This window comes from Myxocyprinus asiaticus, chromosome 15 (assembly GCF_019703515.2).
Source record: "Myxocyprinus asiaticus isolate MX2 ecotype Aquarium Trade chromosome 15, UBuf_Myxa_2, whole genome shotgun sequence".
Lineage (NCBI taxonomy): Eukaryota > Metazoa > Chordata > Actinopteri > Cypriniformes > Catostomidae > Myxocyprinus > Myxocyprinus asiaticus.
Genome location: NC_059358.1, coordinates 38,285,361 through 38,302,627, shown reverse-complemented (window position 1 = coordinate 38,302,627; position 17,267 = coordinate 38,285,361). Strand labels below are relative to the sequence as shown.

General features: G+C 39.9%; 1 long non-coding RNA gene across 1 annotated transcript in view; it reads right to left on the bottom strand.

The window, feature by feature from the left end:
- Positions 1-17,267, bottom strand: part of LOC127452733 (uncharacterized) — a 123,134-nt gene that overhangs the window by 46,055 nt on the left and 59,812 nt on the right. The window contains exon 3 of the long non-coding RNA XR_007899305.1: positions 9,019-9,093. This is a non-coding gene — a long non-coding RNA (uncharacterized LOC127452733). The remainder of the gene's footprint in view (positions 1-9,018; positions 9,094-17,267) is intronic.

Here is a 17,267-nt window from a genome sequence, read left to right as displayed (position 1 = left end):
CGTCTAGCTGAATGGCGGCGTCCGGAACTCTGTCGCTGAGCCACGTCTCCGTGAAAACAAAGACACAGCAGTCTCTAAACTCATGCCGCGTAGTCTGCTGGATGTCAGATGTAGTCCAGTTTATTGTCCAGGGAGCAAACATTTGAGAGCAGGATAGACGGGAGAGCCGGCCGGCTAGGATTTGTTTTTAGCCTAGCATGGACCCCCGCCCTCTTGCCACGCTTCTGCTTCCTCGCACACCACTTACGACGTCCCCTCCCCAGCCACCGGCATCAGGTGACGCCGAGGACTGGGGGCCTGGCCTCTGCAGCAAGCCGAGGTCGCGTAGCTTCTCCTGCAGATCATCATGCAGCTTGGTTGTTGCATGATTCTTGTCTTTGAGCAGTGTCTGGCGATGGTAAACACGAACACCGGTTGCTCCGATGTCCATGTGCCGTAAAAGTCGGGCTAAGAAACAAAAAATAGCACCATTTTGAATCCATAGTGGCCACTGCGTGCTACCGCGCCACCATCTTGAATCACATTTATACACATTTATTAATACCCGGATGACTGGTGAAATATCACTTTATCCCAAAATGTGCCACCATTATTCAGGAATATTTGAATTTTTGGAGCTGGATTGCACGATAAATCAATTAGAATCGAGTATTCCAGAGAGCCATGTAATAAGACACAATGAAGGGGTCTTCACAATTTGTTATTTGCAGCCACAAAAAACGTTTTTCAAAAAGCATTGGCGATTTGATTTAACATGATCCGCCTCCTCATACAGTTGGATACTGAAGTCGAGTAAGAACACTGACTAGCAACCAACATTGCAAGGACTTGGTGACCTTATGCAATTTAATCATTGTCAATGTTAAAGGAATAGTTCACCCAAAAATGAAAATTCTCTCATCATTTACTCACCCTCATGCCATCCCAGATACACTATATTGCCAAAAGTATTCGCTCACCCATCCAAATAATTGAATTCAGGTGTTCCAATCACTTCCATGGCCACAGGTGTATAAAATGAAGCACCTAGGCATGCAGACTGCTTCTACAAACATTTGTGAAAGAATGGGCCGCTCTCGGGAGCTCAGTGAATTCCAGCGTGGTACTGTGATAGGATGCCACCTGTGCAACAAGTCCAGTCGTGAAATTTCCTCGCTACTAAATATTCCACAGTCAACTGTCAGTGGTATTATAACAAAGTGGAAGTGATTGGGAATGACAGCAACTCAGCCACGAAGTGGTAGACCACGTAAAATGACAGAGCGGGGTCAGCGGATGCTGAGGCGCATAGTGTGCAGAGGTCACCAACTTTCTGCAGAGTCAATCGCTACAGACCTCCAAAGTTCATGTGGCCTTCAGATTAGCTCAAGAACAGTGCGTAGAGAGCTTCATGGAATGGGTTTCCATGGCCGAGCAGCTGCATCCAAGCCATACATCACCAAGTGCAATGCAAAGCGTCGAATGCAGTGATGTAAAGCACACCGCCACTGGACTCTAGAGCAGTGGAGACGCGTTCTCTGGAGTGACGAATCACGCTTCTCCATCTGGCAATCTGATGGACGAGTCTGGGTTTGGCGGTTGCCAGGAGAATGGTACTTGTCTGACTGCATTGTGCCAACTGTGAAGTTTGGTGGAGGGGGGATTATGGTGTGGGGTTGTTTTTCAGGAGCTGGGCTTGGCCCCTTAGTTCCAGTGAAATGAACTCTGAATGCTTCAGCATACCAAGAGATTTTGGACAATTCCATGCTCCCAACTTTGTGGGAACAGTTGGGGATGGCCCCTTCCTGTTCCAACATGACTGCACACCAGTGCACAAAGCAAGGTCCATAAAGACATGGATGAGCGAGTTTGGTGTGGAAGAACTTGACTGGCCTGCACAGAGTCCTGACCTCAACCCGATAGAGCACCTTTGGGATGAATTAGAGCGAAGACTGCGAGCCAGGCCTTCTCGTCCAACATCAGTGTCTGACCTCACAAATGCGCTTCTGGAAGAATGGTCAAAAATTCCCATAAACACACTCCTAAACCTTGTGGAAAGCCTTCCCAGAAGAGTTGAAGCTGTTATAGCTGCAAAGGGTGGGCCGACGTCATATTAAACCCTATGGATTAAGAATGGGATGTCACTTAAGTTCATATGCGTCTAAAGGCAGATGAATGAATACTTTTGGCAATATAGTGTATGTATGACTTTCTTCTGCAGAACTCAAATTATGATTTTTAGCTCTGTAGGTCCATACAATGCAAGTGAATGGGAGGCAAAAATGTTACACTTCAAAAATCACATAAAAGCAGCATAAAAGTTATCCATATGACTCCAGTGGTTAAATCCATCTCTTCAGAATTGATATTACAGGTGTGGGTGAGAAACAGATCAATATTTAAATCAATTTGAACTAGAAATTCTTCTCCCTGCCCAGTAGGGGTCGTATACATGAAGAATGTGAATCATCAAAAAACACAAGAAGAAGAATGTTAAAATGATCTGTTTCTCACCCACACTTATCTTCTGGAGACATTGGTTTAACCACTGAAGCCATATGGATTACTTTTATGCTGATTTATGTGATATTTGGAGCTTCAAAATGTTGGCACCCATTCACTTGAATTGTATGGACCAATAGAGCTGAGATATTCTTCTAAAAATCTTCATTTGTGTTCTGCTGAAGAATGAAAGTCATACACATCCGGGATAGCATAAGGATGAGTAAATGATGAGAGAATTTTCATTTTTGGGTGAATTATTCCTTTAAATTACAGTTTATATAAGCATGAAATTAATATTTAGAATATGAAAATATTAAACAACATTTTAAAAGACAGTTATGTATGTCACCATTCACTTTCATTGCATCTTTTTTCCTGTGCAATGAAAATGAATGGTGACAGAGGCTATCAGTCCCTAACATGGTCACACAAACAATTCTGGTGTGGTAGTGGGCTAAAGCTCATAGGTGGTAATCAGAAAGTTGCTGGTTTGATCCCCACAGCCACCACCATTGTGTCCTTGAGCAAGGCACTTAACTCCAGGTTGCTCCAGGTGGATTGTCCTTGTAGTAAGTGCACTGTAAGTTGCTTTGGATGAAAGCATCTGCTAAATGCATAAATGTAAATGTAACATTCTGCTTAACATTTACCTTTCTGTTCCACAGAAAAAAAGAAATGCATAAGGGTTTGGAACAACTCTTTCAACATTTTTAACCTGACAAACTTCATAATCTCTGAATATTTTTCTTTCATTCATTCTTTCTTTTGGTGTGTATTGGTTGACTAACCAAACACTTTGCCACATGTAAACTCTTCTGTTAGGAATGAATAAAGTCTGAAAGACATGCTGCATAGAAAACTATAAATGCTGCACTTGTTTTAAAGCCGGTGTGTCATTCTTGCACATAGTGTAAATAAGACCAAGACACAGCAACAGCAGAACACAAATAGCAGCGCCTGCATCATAGGGCTTGTTCATGTTTCCCTTTTCTAAAGTCTACCACCTCTACTAATTTATTCTTGTCTCTTCTATCGTCTGTTTATTCCCGTGCATGCATCCATCACCCTTGCACAGGTCTGCCTACCCTCAGAATCACAAGACAACACCCAGCAATCTGCAGCTCAAAAGCAGGCTTTTAAAACACCCATTTCAGCTATTAAAACTCCACAGTTACAAAACTTTCCCAAAACTGGAGTCCAATCCAAGTCTGTAGAGCAGTCTATCCCAGAACTGTAGACCCAAGAGGTTTCCAGAGCAAGGTCAGACACCGAAGAGGGTTATTACAAGACAATTAGGCCCCAGCAAAACAGGAGGGAGTGGTTTTTGACTTTATGGGCCTGCAAGTAATATGGGTTTGTGAGCTGATGTTATCACAAAGGGGTGTTTGGAGAGTTAGGACAGTCCCTTAAAGTCTTTGGTGCTTGTTATAATCATGTTTTTAAAGGCTTTCTTAAGTATATCTGAAATGGACAACTCCCTTTGAAGTTCTCATAAAACCAAATAGAACAATAGATGTGAAAGACTACAGGTATCAGCTTGCTTGGTTTCCTGGAAAATATCTCAAAGAAGAAAGTCTAACCTTTCATGTGGGTTGCAATTATGTAAATTACTGACCCTCAAGTTGTTGTTCCAAACAGTATTACTTTTTTTTTTCTGTCGAACACTAAAGCAGATGTTTTAAAGAATGTTCTGGTCACCCTTTTCTATACAATTACAATTAGGGCAGTCGATTTAACACATTAATTCAGTGCGATTATTTATATAAAAATAGCACATAAAAGAAAGAAATAAAAACACACACACAAAAAAAAAATGTTAAGAATTAATGCACATGTCCCCGGACCATAACAAGGAATATTTCATACCATCACAGCAATTCAAGCTTGAAGTACCACCTGTTTTCAGCAGGGGGCAGTAAGTGAAACTGCAGCTGTTTAGGCAACAGACAGCAAACCACTCTTAGGCTCGCTTAACTCTGTAATGGGAGAAAGGTGCCATCCGTTGTTCCTGGCAGACTCCTCTGCTTTACAGGCTCCATTTATCATGATCCTGTCACTCTGTCAGTCTGGCTTTTTGTGTGTAGGGCTTTACTGGTTGTTTAGATCAGTGTTACTATCAGAAATAATTAATAATTATTTCTTTAGTTATTAATTAATATTTAAATTAATTAATTGAATCTAACTCATTAAAACCTCATATGGGGCTCCAGTAAATGTTGTGCGCTACGTTTAGTAGCGGGTTTTGGTATTAGCAATAATTAATAATTATCAAAGACAATTATTAATTATTAAAATCAATAGAACATTGACGAGAATCAATGTTAGCTTTTTCTAATCCTTTAAATCAACAATTATCAAAGATAATCGTTAATTGTTAACATCGATGAAACATTAATTAAATGCACGGAAATGCACAACAGTCCAATGAGGTTGGACCACAATACAGCAAATCAAATTTGTGATAATTAATACCCTGAGTATTAATAATGAGCGGACATGGCAGTCCGTAAACTGCGCAAGCAAAAACCTTGAAACTCAAGAATAACACACTATAATATTCTATCTCTGCCCAGACGTAAACCTCTTACTTGAATCGTATGAGGATGCAGAATGTGTGTTCATCCGTCCTTTAACTCAGACTCGGTTCCTCGAGGCTTGGGTGATGATGAGAGGCCGTTTCCTCGCTCTATCGGCGGGTGGTACGGCTGCTGATTCTCGGCGGGCTGGCGGAGAAATCAGAAACGTCGACTTGATTGAAGATGGAAGAGAAATCTTTAATCTCTTCACTTCTGCAGGCAAACGGATGAAGATGTGGATTGCTCGGTGGTCTCCTTCAGATCCGTTAAGAGTGTTCGGTTGAACACAGAGTAATCTCAACTCGTCCAGCGAGATGGAGATTGTATGGCCACAGTTTCAAGTCAGACGTTACTTCCTTGTACCACGAGGTTGCACCTGAGAGCAGCGATGAGCTGTGTCTACCCACAGCGAGCAAAGTTGCTGGAAGCAAATCCCGGAAGCATTTCAGAGGTATTTCTACTCCTGTTGATGTCATGGTTGAGGTGCGTTCTGTTGTGTGCCTCATCCAATAGGAGTTGAGAGTTTGATCCTTTAGTGAGCAAGGCTTCATGGGATTTGTAGTCTGTTTTGGACTCCCTTTGTTTGATTTTGGCGTGGTTTTTTTCAGTAAGATTTACAACTTGGTATGTGGGGGCTGAGTTAGGTTTTACAACAGTGTTAGGCCTGCCTTTGTCTTCTATCTGAATACATGAGGCCCAACATGTGTGACAGGGTCATGGCATCATTTTTCTGTGTCTGCCTTGTGTTTTGTCTTCTGTCTTTGTGTGAGCGCACGGCTTTGGTTGTGGTTTCCCTGCTGTGTGCTTTTTGGTCGGTCTCGTGTCTCATGTCCGGAGCATGGTGTCTGGATCCTGACTTCCCTGTCTGGTTCGGTTTCGGTTTTGGTGTCGGGATCCGGACACTCATGTTCCATGTCTTGTCTTGTATTGGCGTGAGTGCACTGCGCTTATGTCACCTTGGCGGGATTCACTCACGTCAATAATCTCTGTCTGTCTCTCCCGACCATGCATTGTGCTCACTTTGCACTGCACGCAGGGGTCGCGAGCTGTCTTCATGTTGTGCAGAGTTTTGGTCACTTCGGTCTGAGGTGTCAGGTTTGTGAGTGGCTGAACTCTCGCACAGGTGTCCTGTCTTGTTTTGTTGCCTGTTGTGTGCATCACAGGTGTTTTTCTTCGCGATGTACGCTCAGGCTTTGTCTAGTGGGAGAATGCATGTCATTGCTTTGTTAGTGTTGCAGTGCATTCTCTCGTCTAAATTGTCTTACCTCATACCCTGCCTCCTTGTTTGCTTATTATTAGTCCATTGGTCACACCTGCCCTGCTTGTTAACCTGTTTGATTTCTCTCCCTATTTTAGTCTCTTTGTGTGTGCTGTCCAGTGCGAGTTCGTTTTGTTTCATGTGTATGTCGGTCTAGTTTTTCCTAGTTCCAGTTCGGTCCTGTTCAGTTCCAGTTGGTCCTGGTTACAGTGCCTCTGCCTCTGCTCCAGCCCAGCTTCAAAGGGTGCCTGACTGGATTGTATTTTTCCCATGTGGGGTTGTTTATGTTTGGTTCTGTTTTTGGTTAAATAAATTCCCTTTTTCTCTCTGCATTTGGGTCCTGCCTCTGCTGTTCCTGACACCATTTGGCTAGGATTAGGGTGGGGGTGGGGTTAGGGCATCTGCTACCTGATAGGAACAAACCATGGCAACTTTGTACAATGGGCACTTAACACTGGTGAGAGCACAAGGTGAGAACACATTCTTGCATTCAAACACAGCTGAACAGAGTGCAATTCCAAATGCAGGGATCTCGAGATGTATTTTTCAAAGTTTTAAACTACATTTAATTTGAAACCGTAACCTCAAACTGCTGTTTATGACGTGACACAACCAAAGTAAGACACTCCAAAAAGTGTCCGTCTGATGCATGTATACATTATAAAGACATTATAGTAAATCTGTCTTGGACAGATGAATAAATTCAGTTGCAAAAGGGTTTGCTGTGGACTTTAGGCCAATGATAGGCTTATATTCAATAATATGAAGAAGAAAAAAATTAAAGAAAAAAATATACTGTATATTGCCATTTAAAGCCACTTTTTGTATTGTCTTACCAATGCTTTACACGTCTGCTACAATGATGTAATGCATTTGAATTATCTAAATTATTTTGGATGGCTCAGTGGTTAAGGCTCTGGGTTACTGATCAGAAGATTGGGGGTTCAAGCCCCAGCACTGCCAAGATGCCACTGTTGGGCCCTTGAGCAAGGCCCTTGACCCTGTCTGCTCCAGGGGCACTGTATCATGGCTGACCCTGCACTCTGACCCCAGCTTAGCTGCGATATGTGAAGAAAAAAAAAGAATTTCACTGTATATGTGCAAACATATAATGTGTGATAAATACAATTATTATTAATTATAATTATTATGATCGACATAAAATTTACTGTAATTAATATGACAGCCGATTTGATTGTGTATCGACTGACAGCCCTAATTACAATAAATTGAAGCTCTCAAGCATCCAAAATGGAACAAAAGCACCATAACATTACAGTAAAAGTAATCCATATGACTTGTGAGCTAAATTCCAAGTGTTCTGAAGTCAAACAATAGCTTTTTGTGATGGATAGACCAAAATTTAAGTCACTATGATGACAGAATTTGTATTTTTTGGTGAACAGGAGTGAGATGGAGTCAAAGAACATTTGATTGTGTAACTGCCATTGCATACTACACATATGATCAAGACAAGGTCAAAGATAAAACCTTTAGACCCTATAAACATAGGTTTTGGTCAACGTCAGGATAGTGTGACCCTCTGAGTCGCATAAAGTACACAAAGGAGTCTAGACACATGTCTTCAGTCACTAGGGTCAAAAGAACACAGGGAGCTTTCTTCTGAAACACAGGAAAGGAAATATATTTTGGACCACACAAATGAAAGACTTCCCGCAGGCCAACAAAGGACAAGTTTTCATCATGAAATCATGCCTGAACGTGCCCCTGAGCTGCAAGAGCCTTGAACTCACTGTCTCAGTAAAAAGTGTGACTGCTTTTGAGCTTTGCGTGACCTCTACTTTGTATTCAGACTAATTAGATTACTGAATCCAACAGATTACACTGGCATTCCAGAGACCAAGTGGCAAATCAGCCATCTAAACCAGTTTAATGGGGACCAACATTGAGATTGTTTGGCAGACCAGCTGTGATTGTAACTCTGTGCAACATTTTTCTACGCCTGCCATTTCCGTGATACAGGGATGAGAAAACATATATGAGTGTTTGTTCCCTGCTACGGTTTCTCTAAGCTGCCATATCAACCCTCCTGAGGGTGCCACGTCAGACAAATTGGCCTTTTACTGTGGTTGTTGACTGTGGAATGCACCTCAACAGGGCGACAGTGGTTTAGATCTGAGATCCGAGCCATAGCGAGGTCTGAAAAAGCTGAGTGGTTATAAAACACCACAGTGGCTCAGATTAGAAAGTAAGAAACCCTAAAAATCATTAGCATACCATCGTCTTCACCACCTAATTAGCATTCTGTATCTGTCTCTCCCCCCCCCCCCCCCCCCCGCCAATGATCAGGACAGGCTGTTTATTTTTTTTCTCTCTTAATATGAAGATAAATGCTCTCTGGAAAGTGGTGGAAGAAGTTCCAAGGCCCAAAATTTATTCAAATTCCAGCCTGGGTTTACCTCTCTAATTCAGCATTATCTCAAGGTTAATAGCCTTGACACACAACATCACTTAATAACCCAATAGAACAGCAATACTTCATTAAACCTCCCTAATATCACTCTTACCACCGCTGAGTTGATTATTGGAACCACAACACTGGCTTAGCTGCTTGGGTCATAATCATCTCAGAGACTCTGATTCACAGCTAGAGTTAGCCGATAATTCATGAACCCATATGCTTGCGATTTGGACGGACTCAGAGAGAGCCGAGTGCAATTCAATCAGTGTCAGACTCACCTTCAGTTAATAAGCCATGACGAGATGAGAAACACATGCTCAAAGTTGGAGAATAGGGCATGAAGGAGACACCGTCTGTGGGAAAAGAGGACAGAACATGGGTCACTCTCATAGAAAGAAAAATCACAAATTAGGTCTCTTTAATATCTCACTTGTTTCTCCTAGACAGTAATGAGACTAAATGGAGATGAAATGGACATTTTTGCTTAAAGTGGAAGCAGAATTACAAATAAATAAATAAATAAATGTCTGGTCAAACATGGTTTGAATGTTCTCCTCATCTGCAATTGGTTGACAAAAAAGATAGTCCCATCCCAAAACTCACACCATTGGTTGGTCAATGTTTATTTATGTCAGACTGGTTTTCACAGCGCCACAGTGATTATGATATCACAGCTGATACCACAGTGATTTTGTTGGGAATCAACCTTCAAATGCTCTCTGCAAATAAAAGTATAATTAAACTTGGATAGGAGTAAAGTACTTTACATTTTTTTATTATTATTATTAGTTATAATTACATATTTCACCATGTCTGCTCCTATGATTTTTCTCCTAAAATCACACTAAAAACACTGAACAGGTCAGAGATTTCACTAACACTTTACAACAAGGTTGTTTTTGTTAACATTAGTAAATGCATTAGGTACCATGAACTTGTTCATTGTTCATTTTAGTTAATGTTATTTCATAATGCATTAACTAATGTTAGTAAGTTGTTATTTAATATAATACATTGTACGTGTATATGTATGTATATATACATTAACATTTACCAACATTAATAAATGTGTTACTGAAAAATAAGATTGTCAAAGGTGATAAAATGAGAAATCTGTTTTTTTTTTAAAAAAAACATGCCAAGTTCACATACATGTAATATTTGTGTCTAATTTGATTTCATGATTGTTTGAGAAACATTTATAGCATTTGTTTACACAAAATAATAATAATAATGAAATAAATAAATATAACCTTTAAAATGTCATGTGGTGTATCCATCAAGTAAAAGGTTTTAAAATACTTAAGTTCATGAGAGTCTACACAACTTAATAATTTATTGTGATTAATATTTTTATTGATTCATACAATAAACAAAGAAAAGCAAAACATATATACACAGAATCAACATTTACCACCCCCATGTGTATATACACACAGACTAAAAACAAAATATATATAATAATCACACATTTATAACTATACCTCTCTCTCCACTGTCCCCCGACAGCCCTCCAAGAACACTAAATACTTGCCCCATTTCCCAACAAATGCATCCAAGTTCCCCATTCTTCTAGATGATGCTTCCTTGAAAGCGCCACCCTCCCCATCTCTGTGTACCACTCCTAAAATGGGGGTGCTCCATCCGACTTCCATCCTCTTAAAACGGCTTGTCTGGCGATCGTAACACTGGTTAGAACCCTATTTTTTATGTGTTTATTCCCAGTATTGATCACCACCCCATCGCCTAAAATACAGAATCTGTAGCAAAATGAAATTTGAGTGCCCAATACGTCACAAACAAAACTCTGAACCTTCAACCAAAACCAAGATCTTACCAAAAAACAAAAAAAACATGGGTTGTGTATCCATCTTCTGATTGGCATCACCAGCAGGTGGGTGTGTATTTAAGACCAAGCCTAAACAATCTAGAGGGGATCCAATAGAATTTATGTAAAATCTTGAATTGCATAAGACGCACCCTTGCATCTCTAGATGCAGACTTGACATTTTTTTAGAATCCTAGCCCACACTCCCTCATCAAATACCAAGTTTAAATTAGCAGGGAGTAATACACTGATGCCTCATGACTTTTTCCAAAAGCAGTAATCGCCACTCCCAGAGAATCTCCCACTTTAGGGGGAAGTATGCTACTCCCAAAAATAGTACAGAGCAGGTGGCGCAGCTGTAAATACCTAAAGAACTGAGATCTGGGAATCCCAAAATGTTGAACCAAATTTTCAAAGGATCTCAACACTCCACTCTCATATAGGTCACCGAGTGTATTAACCTCCCTCACAATCCACTCTGACCAGCAGAAAGGGGACTTATTAATACATCATTTTGGGTTCAGCCATATGCTTGAGGCAACATTTAAATAAATGTCCGAATTAAACATAACACAGAGTGCAAATGCGAGATAACTGAGTGTAACTTAACTTCTCTGATTAGTTTGATAGAAAGACTTTGCAATAGGGGCAAGAAACTCCTGTTCAGTACAAAACCAGGGAGGGGCTCTCTCAGGTGGAAGCAACCAATGAGCCAAATGTCTGAGACCGAATGCATAATAATAAAACAAAATCTTGTGTAGGCCTAGCCTACCTTTGTCAATCAGCCTATGCAACTTACTGAAATGTAATCTGGGACGTTTGCCATTCCAAATGAAGGACTTCGCTATGCTATCAAATTGCTTGAAATAAGAGAGAGGGACATCGATATGGAGAGACTGTAGCAGGTAGTTGATTTTTGGAATACAATTCATTTTAATAACATTAACCTTCCCAATCATAGATAAATGTAATGAAGCCCACCTGCCCACATTGCTCGAAAACCTTTTTATGAAAGAGTCAAAATTAACAAAATCACACAAATTTGCTGGGAATAAAAATACCCAATACTTAATGCCCTGTTTGGGCCACTGGAAGGTGCCCAGCTGAGAAGCTGTTACCGGGCAGTACGCTGTCAGAGCCAAAGCTTCGGATTTAGACCAATTAACTCTGTATCCCGAGAACTTAGAAAAGGAATTAATAATTCTGTGGAGGCAGGGCATAGAGTGCTACCGGGTGTCTATAAAGTAACTTAATCCAACCAATAAAAGTATTCCTGAACCTGTACATTTCCCAAATCTTAAAAAGATAATCCCACTCTACCATATCAAATGCCTTTTCGGCATCAAGTGAGACAGCAGGGACCGGAGTCTGATCATTCGCCACTGACCGCATGATATTGACGAAATGCCTAATGTTATCAGAAGAGCTACAGCCCTGAATAAACCCACCTGATCTATATGTATATGAGATGTCATAACTTTACTTAATTGGTTAGCCAAAATTTTTGACAATATTTTAACGTCTAGCTGGATCAGGGAAATTGGACGGTAACTCTTACAATGGTAACTCGCTCGGATCTTTGTCCTTTTTAAGAATCAGTCTGATCCGGGCTTGTGTCATGGTTAGTGGAAGCTTTCCATTCTTTAATGATTCCGTATTAACTTCTAGCAAAAGTGGAGCAAATTCTGTAGCATAAGTTCTAAAAAACACAGCGGCAAAGCCATCTGGCCCTGCAGATCCCTGTAGGCAAGGCCTTAATTACCTAGCCAAGCTCCTCCGAGGTTATCTCAGAATCAAGAGAATTGTTTTGCTCAGCCGTCAGTTTAGGAAGTTTGCAATATCCTCATCAGTAGACGAAGACGTGGAACTATAGAGATCAAGATATAATTCTTTAACAGCATTATTAATATCAATGGCTGAGGTAAATATTTCACCACCAGCAGATTTCACTGAAGGAATGGTAGAAAAAGACTCTCTTTATTTTATATATCTAGCCAGAAATTATCCTTCATTGTCCCCCATCTCAAAGTATGACTGTCTTGCCCTGAATAGCCAAAACTCCACCTTCAGCAACAAAATAGTATTATATCTGTATTTCAATCGGGTCAATTCTCTGAGACCATCAGATGACATTCGCTGCTTCAGCTCTGCCGTGGCACTTTTAATATTCCCTTCCAATTTCACAAGTTCTTGTGCTTTGGATTTTTTGGTGAATGAGACATACTGTATGATCCGGCCCCTAAGAACTGCCTTAAGTGCCTCCCAAGCCACAATGGTGCATAAATATTAGCCAAAATAAGACTTTGCCCCTGAATTTCTGCTAAAACAATAATGACTCTTCCTAATTTATCTTTAAACTGTTTGAGACATTTGAAATGTAAATGCTTACTTATTAGTGTAATGACTCCCCTTCTTACTTGAGCCAGCACTAAAGAAAATATGTCCACCCCATATCTTCTCAAAATTTTCAGCTTCCTGCGGGGAAAGATGTGTTTCTTTTAGAAACACTATATCATATTTCTTATGCTTAAGAAGAGAAATAAACTTCCTTCTTTTTATGGGGTGCCCCAACCCATTCACATTCTACATGGAGAGAGACATTCCACTCATATTAACATTTGACATTTTAACATATTAGAAAAAATAGAATGTGTGTCAAAAACAAAATTATAAAGACCACATTCCAACATAAGTACAAAAATCAAACCCCAAACATCCCCCCGAACCAAACAAACAGAAAAAAGAAAAACGTGCGCATTAATCCCGCGCATGACAGCACCAACTGGCGTCCATCTCCCCCAAACTCAAACAGTCCATGTACGCTTACGAGAGCCCTGATGACAACTTTGCCATCAGATTGCTCAAGTCCGGTGTTTCTATAAAAATTTTGTGAGGAAGAATTACACAACAAATATAATCTATAAAACAAACTCCAGCAAATAGGCGGAATAAACACAAAGAAAGAGTAGATTCATCCACATAACTGTCCCGAAGGTGTGTTCCTCCACAAAACAAACTCCAGCCGCTAGGCGGAACCGGCACAAAAAAGGCGTTCAGATTCCTCAGACAGTCAAATGAATGTTCAGTGAGTCGGTCCACTCGGCTGCAATGTGAGTACCACAAAATAACTTACTCCATTGAAAGGACATCGCTTGCTGGGGCCATCCTTAGCATCTATTCTCAATTTGGCCAGGAACATCAGTGCAAAAGTGACCTTCCGTTGATGTAAGAGTTTCTTGCATTCCTTGAATCGATCACGTTCCTCTCGTCGAATTTGCAAAATCTGGGAACAAGAAAATGCTGTGGTTCTTCCAAGAAAGCCTTCCTTTATTCCTCGCCTCGCATAACACAAGATCTTTATCGGATGATCTCAGAAATTTGGCCTGAATTGATTGGGGCCTGTCTTCCTCAGTGGATCGCCGAGCCGGGACTCTGTGAGCTCGCTCGATTTCAAGCTTATGGCCTGTTATGTTGAGCAGACTCGGAAAGAGCCCATCCAGGAATTTCACCATATCCTGAACCTCTTTGGCCTCAGGAATTCCAACAGTACAGACGTTATTCCACCAGCTACAGTTCTCCAAGTCCTCCAATTTCTCCCAGACATGCTCCAAATCCACTTTGGTCACTAGCGGATTAGCAGATAATTCCCTCTCCGATGACTCCAGATAATCGATCCGTTTCTCAACATCCCCCACTCTTGTAACCACCTCAGTGAATTTCGTCTCCATGACAGTGATCGATCGACGTATTACAGCAAGATCCTCCAAGTCAGCAATGAACTGCATCAGCATTGCCGACATGTTCAACATTTCTCGCAGAATTTCCCACACTTCTCTGACCAAATCGGCTCCCTGGCTCAGGGCCTGCGTGGGGGTGTCAGCTTGAGCATGTAAGTGTCTTTTAATGTCTCCAGACACTGAGGATTTTTAATTCTTTGACATATTGTCCTCCTAGAACACTTATGGAACAGAGTGTATCGAATCTCACCGGTTTATGACATTAGTAGTGTTAAAACTAGCAAAGTGTGCAGAGCTCGCTGTTCACACGTCCGAACCTCGCATGACGTCACGTGACTCCAACTTAATCATTTATTAAAAAAAAAAGATTCAAACATATTATTAAAGGTAAAAAAATTTTTTTAATTATTATTATTTTATTTATTTTTTCTGTGCAAGGAGGTTTCAGTTAAAGGAATATTCCAGGTTCAATACAAAATACGCTCAATCGACAGCATTTGTGGCATAATGATGTTTACCACAAAATATAATTTTGACTTGTCCCTCATTTGCTTTGAAAAAAGCAAAAATCTAGGTTACAGTGAGGCACTTAAAATTTTTGCAGGGTTTAAAAGCAGAAATGTGAAGTTTATAATTTTATAAAAGCACTTACATACATTTTTCTGTTAACATTTGTGTATTATTTGAGCTGTAAACTTGTTTAATTGGTTGTTTTTGCAACAGACTACTAAATTACCAGGAAAATGGCAATACGGCGTCATAGCAACAAAGTTGTACTGTAAATTTGGATATGACATTACTCAGAAAAGGTCAGTAAGTGATTTAATCACACTAAAATCATGTTATCACGCATATTGGTTACGTCTTGTGGCTATACTATTGTGAGTATTTTAATGTTTACAGATTGGCCCCATTCCCTTCCATTGTTAAGAGCCTCACTGTAATACAGATTTACACTTGTACTTGAATGGAACATGGAATATTCCTTAACTAACATTGAACTCTAAAAAAAGATTAATAAATGCTGCAAAAAAATATATATATCGTTCATTGTTTGTTCATTATACCTAATGCTTCAACTAATGTTAACAAATGCAACCTTATTGTAAAGTGTTATCAAGTTTTCTTAGGGTTACATCATATGACCTAAACAAAATGTGCCTTTTCATGAAAATGTCAAAACATCTGAGGTGTATTCAAGTAATTGTTTTGTGTGAACTGCATTATTTATGTACTTTTGCTTAACATAAAAGCACCGTACACTGACCTAAATGCTGTAAAGTATTGTTCATTGTTAGTTCATATTAACTATTAATATAGATAACTAATGTTTATATTATTATTTTATTTATTATATAGCTCTATACTTTTTCTGAATGTCAACAATTGCATCATTTGTTTCTACATTTATTAATTCTACATTTCCTCAGATATTTTAGCAGAAAATCTGGGACTAAATTGAAGATCCATTCACTTCTCTCTCTCACACGGCAATTACATCCATCCAGGATAAGATAAATGATGAAAGGTCTCGAGAAATTGTGTCGATTTTATTTCTTGACATCAGCAGTTTGTTGTTATTGTATACAAGGTATAAATTAGTAGCCTGAAGTTCTGTTTATATTAGTTTTTCGGTATCTCAGCATAAAAAAATATTACTTTATTGTAAGTTGTAATAAACCCCTTTAGGTGCAGAACATCTACAACATAACATCTGTTTATTTAGTGTTAATCAAACCAAAATTAGCATCAACTGTTTGGCTCCAATAACTGGAGTATACAACATGAGGTCAGCAGTTACAAAACATGCTGTCAAAGCAAAAAACATCAAATATTGTATTCACAGTTTATATGAAGAACCTGTCAATGCCTGGGCTCACACGTCATGTCACAAACACCAGTTAAAGCTTGGCTCCACACTTCCCACAACTGGGTTGCTGGGGCCCCTATCACGGGTATGAAGTCAGTTTGCCTGCTGGGTTTCTCTCCCCTAGCGCAACCTTTCCTGTGGAGAGTAAGAGTGGAAAGTCCCTCTGAGCTGGGGCCATAAAAACAGCCTGTAATCTGTGAGGTGTAAAGCCTGGCACCAGAGCGAAGTTCAGACCAGGCCTTGTTACACTGCATGACCTCACTGTGTGTTTACTGCATGAGGGAAGCAGATTTGCAGAGTGTATATACAGTTTACACTGTGTTTGGGTTTCCAGGGAATTAGGAGTTTGTAATGGCTTAGGAGGGCAGATTACTGTGTAACATTGGAGACCGAGTTTAGATTGGACTGATTTATGTTGGGTTTAATCTGATAAAGATTATTCCTTATTGCCTTTGTATTTTTGAGGAAATAGGCAACATCTACTTGAAATCAAACCATGACACTGAACAAGGGTCTTTATAACAAACACACACAGCTGGGGTCCTTTCTGCATACAAGAACAAACAAGAGGAAATATGGATAGATAAAAAATAAATTATGAACACTAATACAAGCTAAATTCCAAATCTTCCTGTCAGTTTATTTTCAAAACCTCTTTTAGCTCTCCACTTCTCTGAAAGAGGTTTCCTTACTTTTTATGGTTTTATTCTTTCATCACCACATTACATATTTACACTGATATTTATTGACGCATGCCTGAGATGGACTGTAACACCAATACCATGGTAGAGTGACTGAGAAATAGAAGTAGAACATGACTGCATGTAAACAATTGTCTGATTTCATGAAAATTATGTGACTGTGGCAACATTTTTGTGAAATAGCAGCAGTTACGAGACAAAATGTCCACTGTGTCGCTGTGTGTCTACTGTATTTAATTGGCTCTGTACCTGTACTCTGCACAATGACAATAAAGTTGAATCTAATCTAATCTAAAAGCAAGTTAAATGTTCTCCCAAACAGATGAGGTTGTTTAAGGTTAATGCTCAGGGTATGAAATTAGCACCCGCCACCCATCAAATGTGGGTTTCC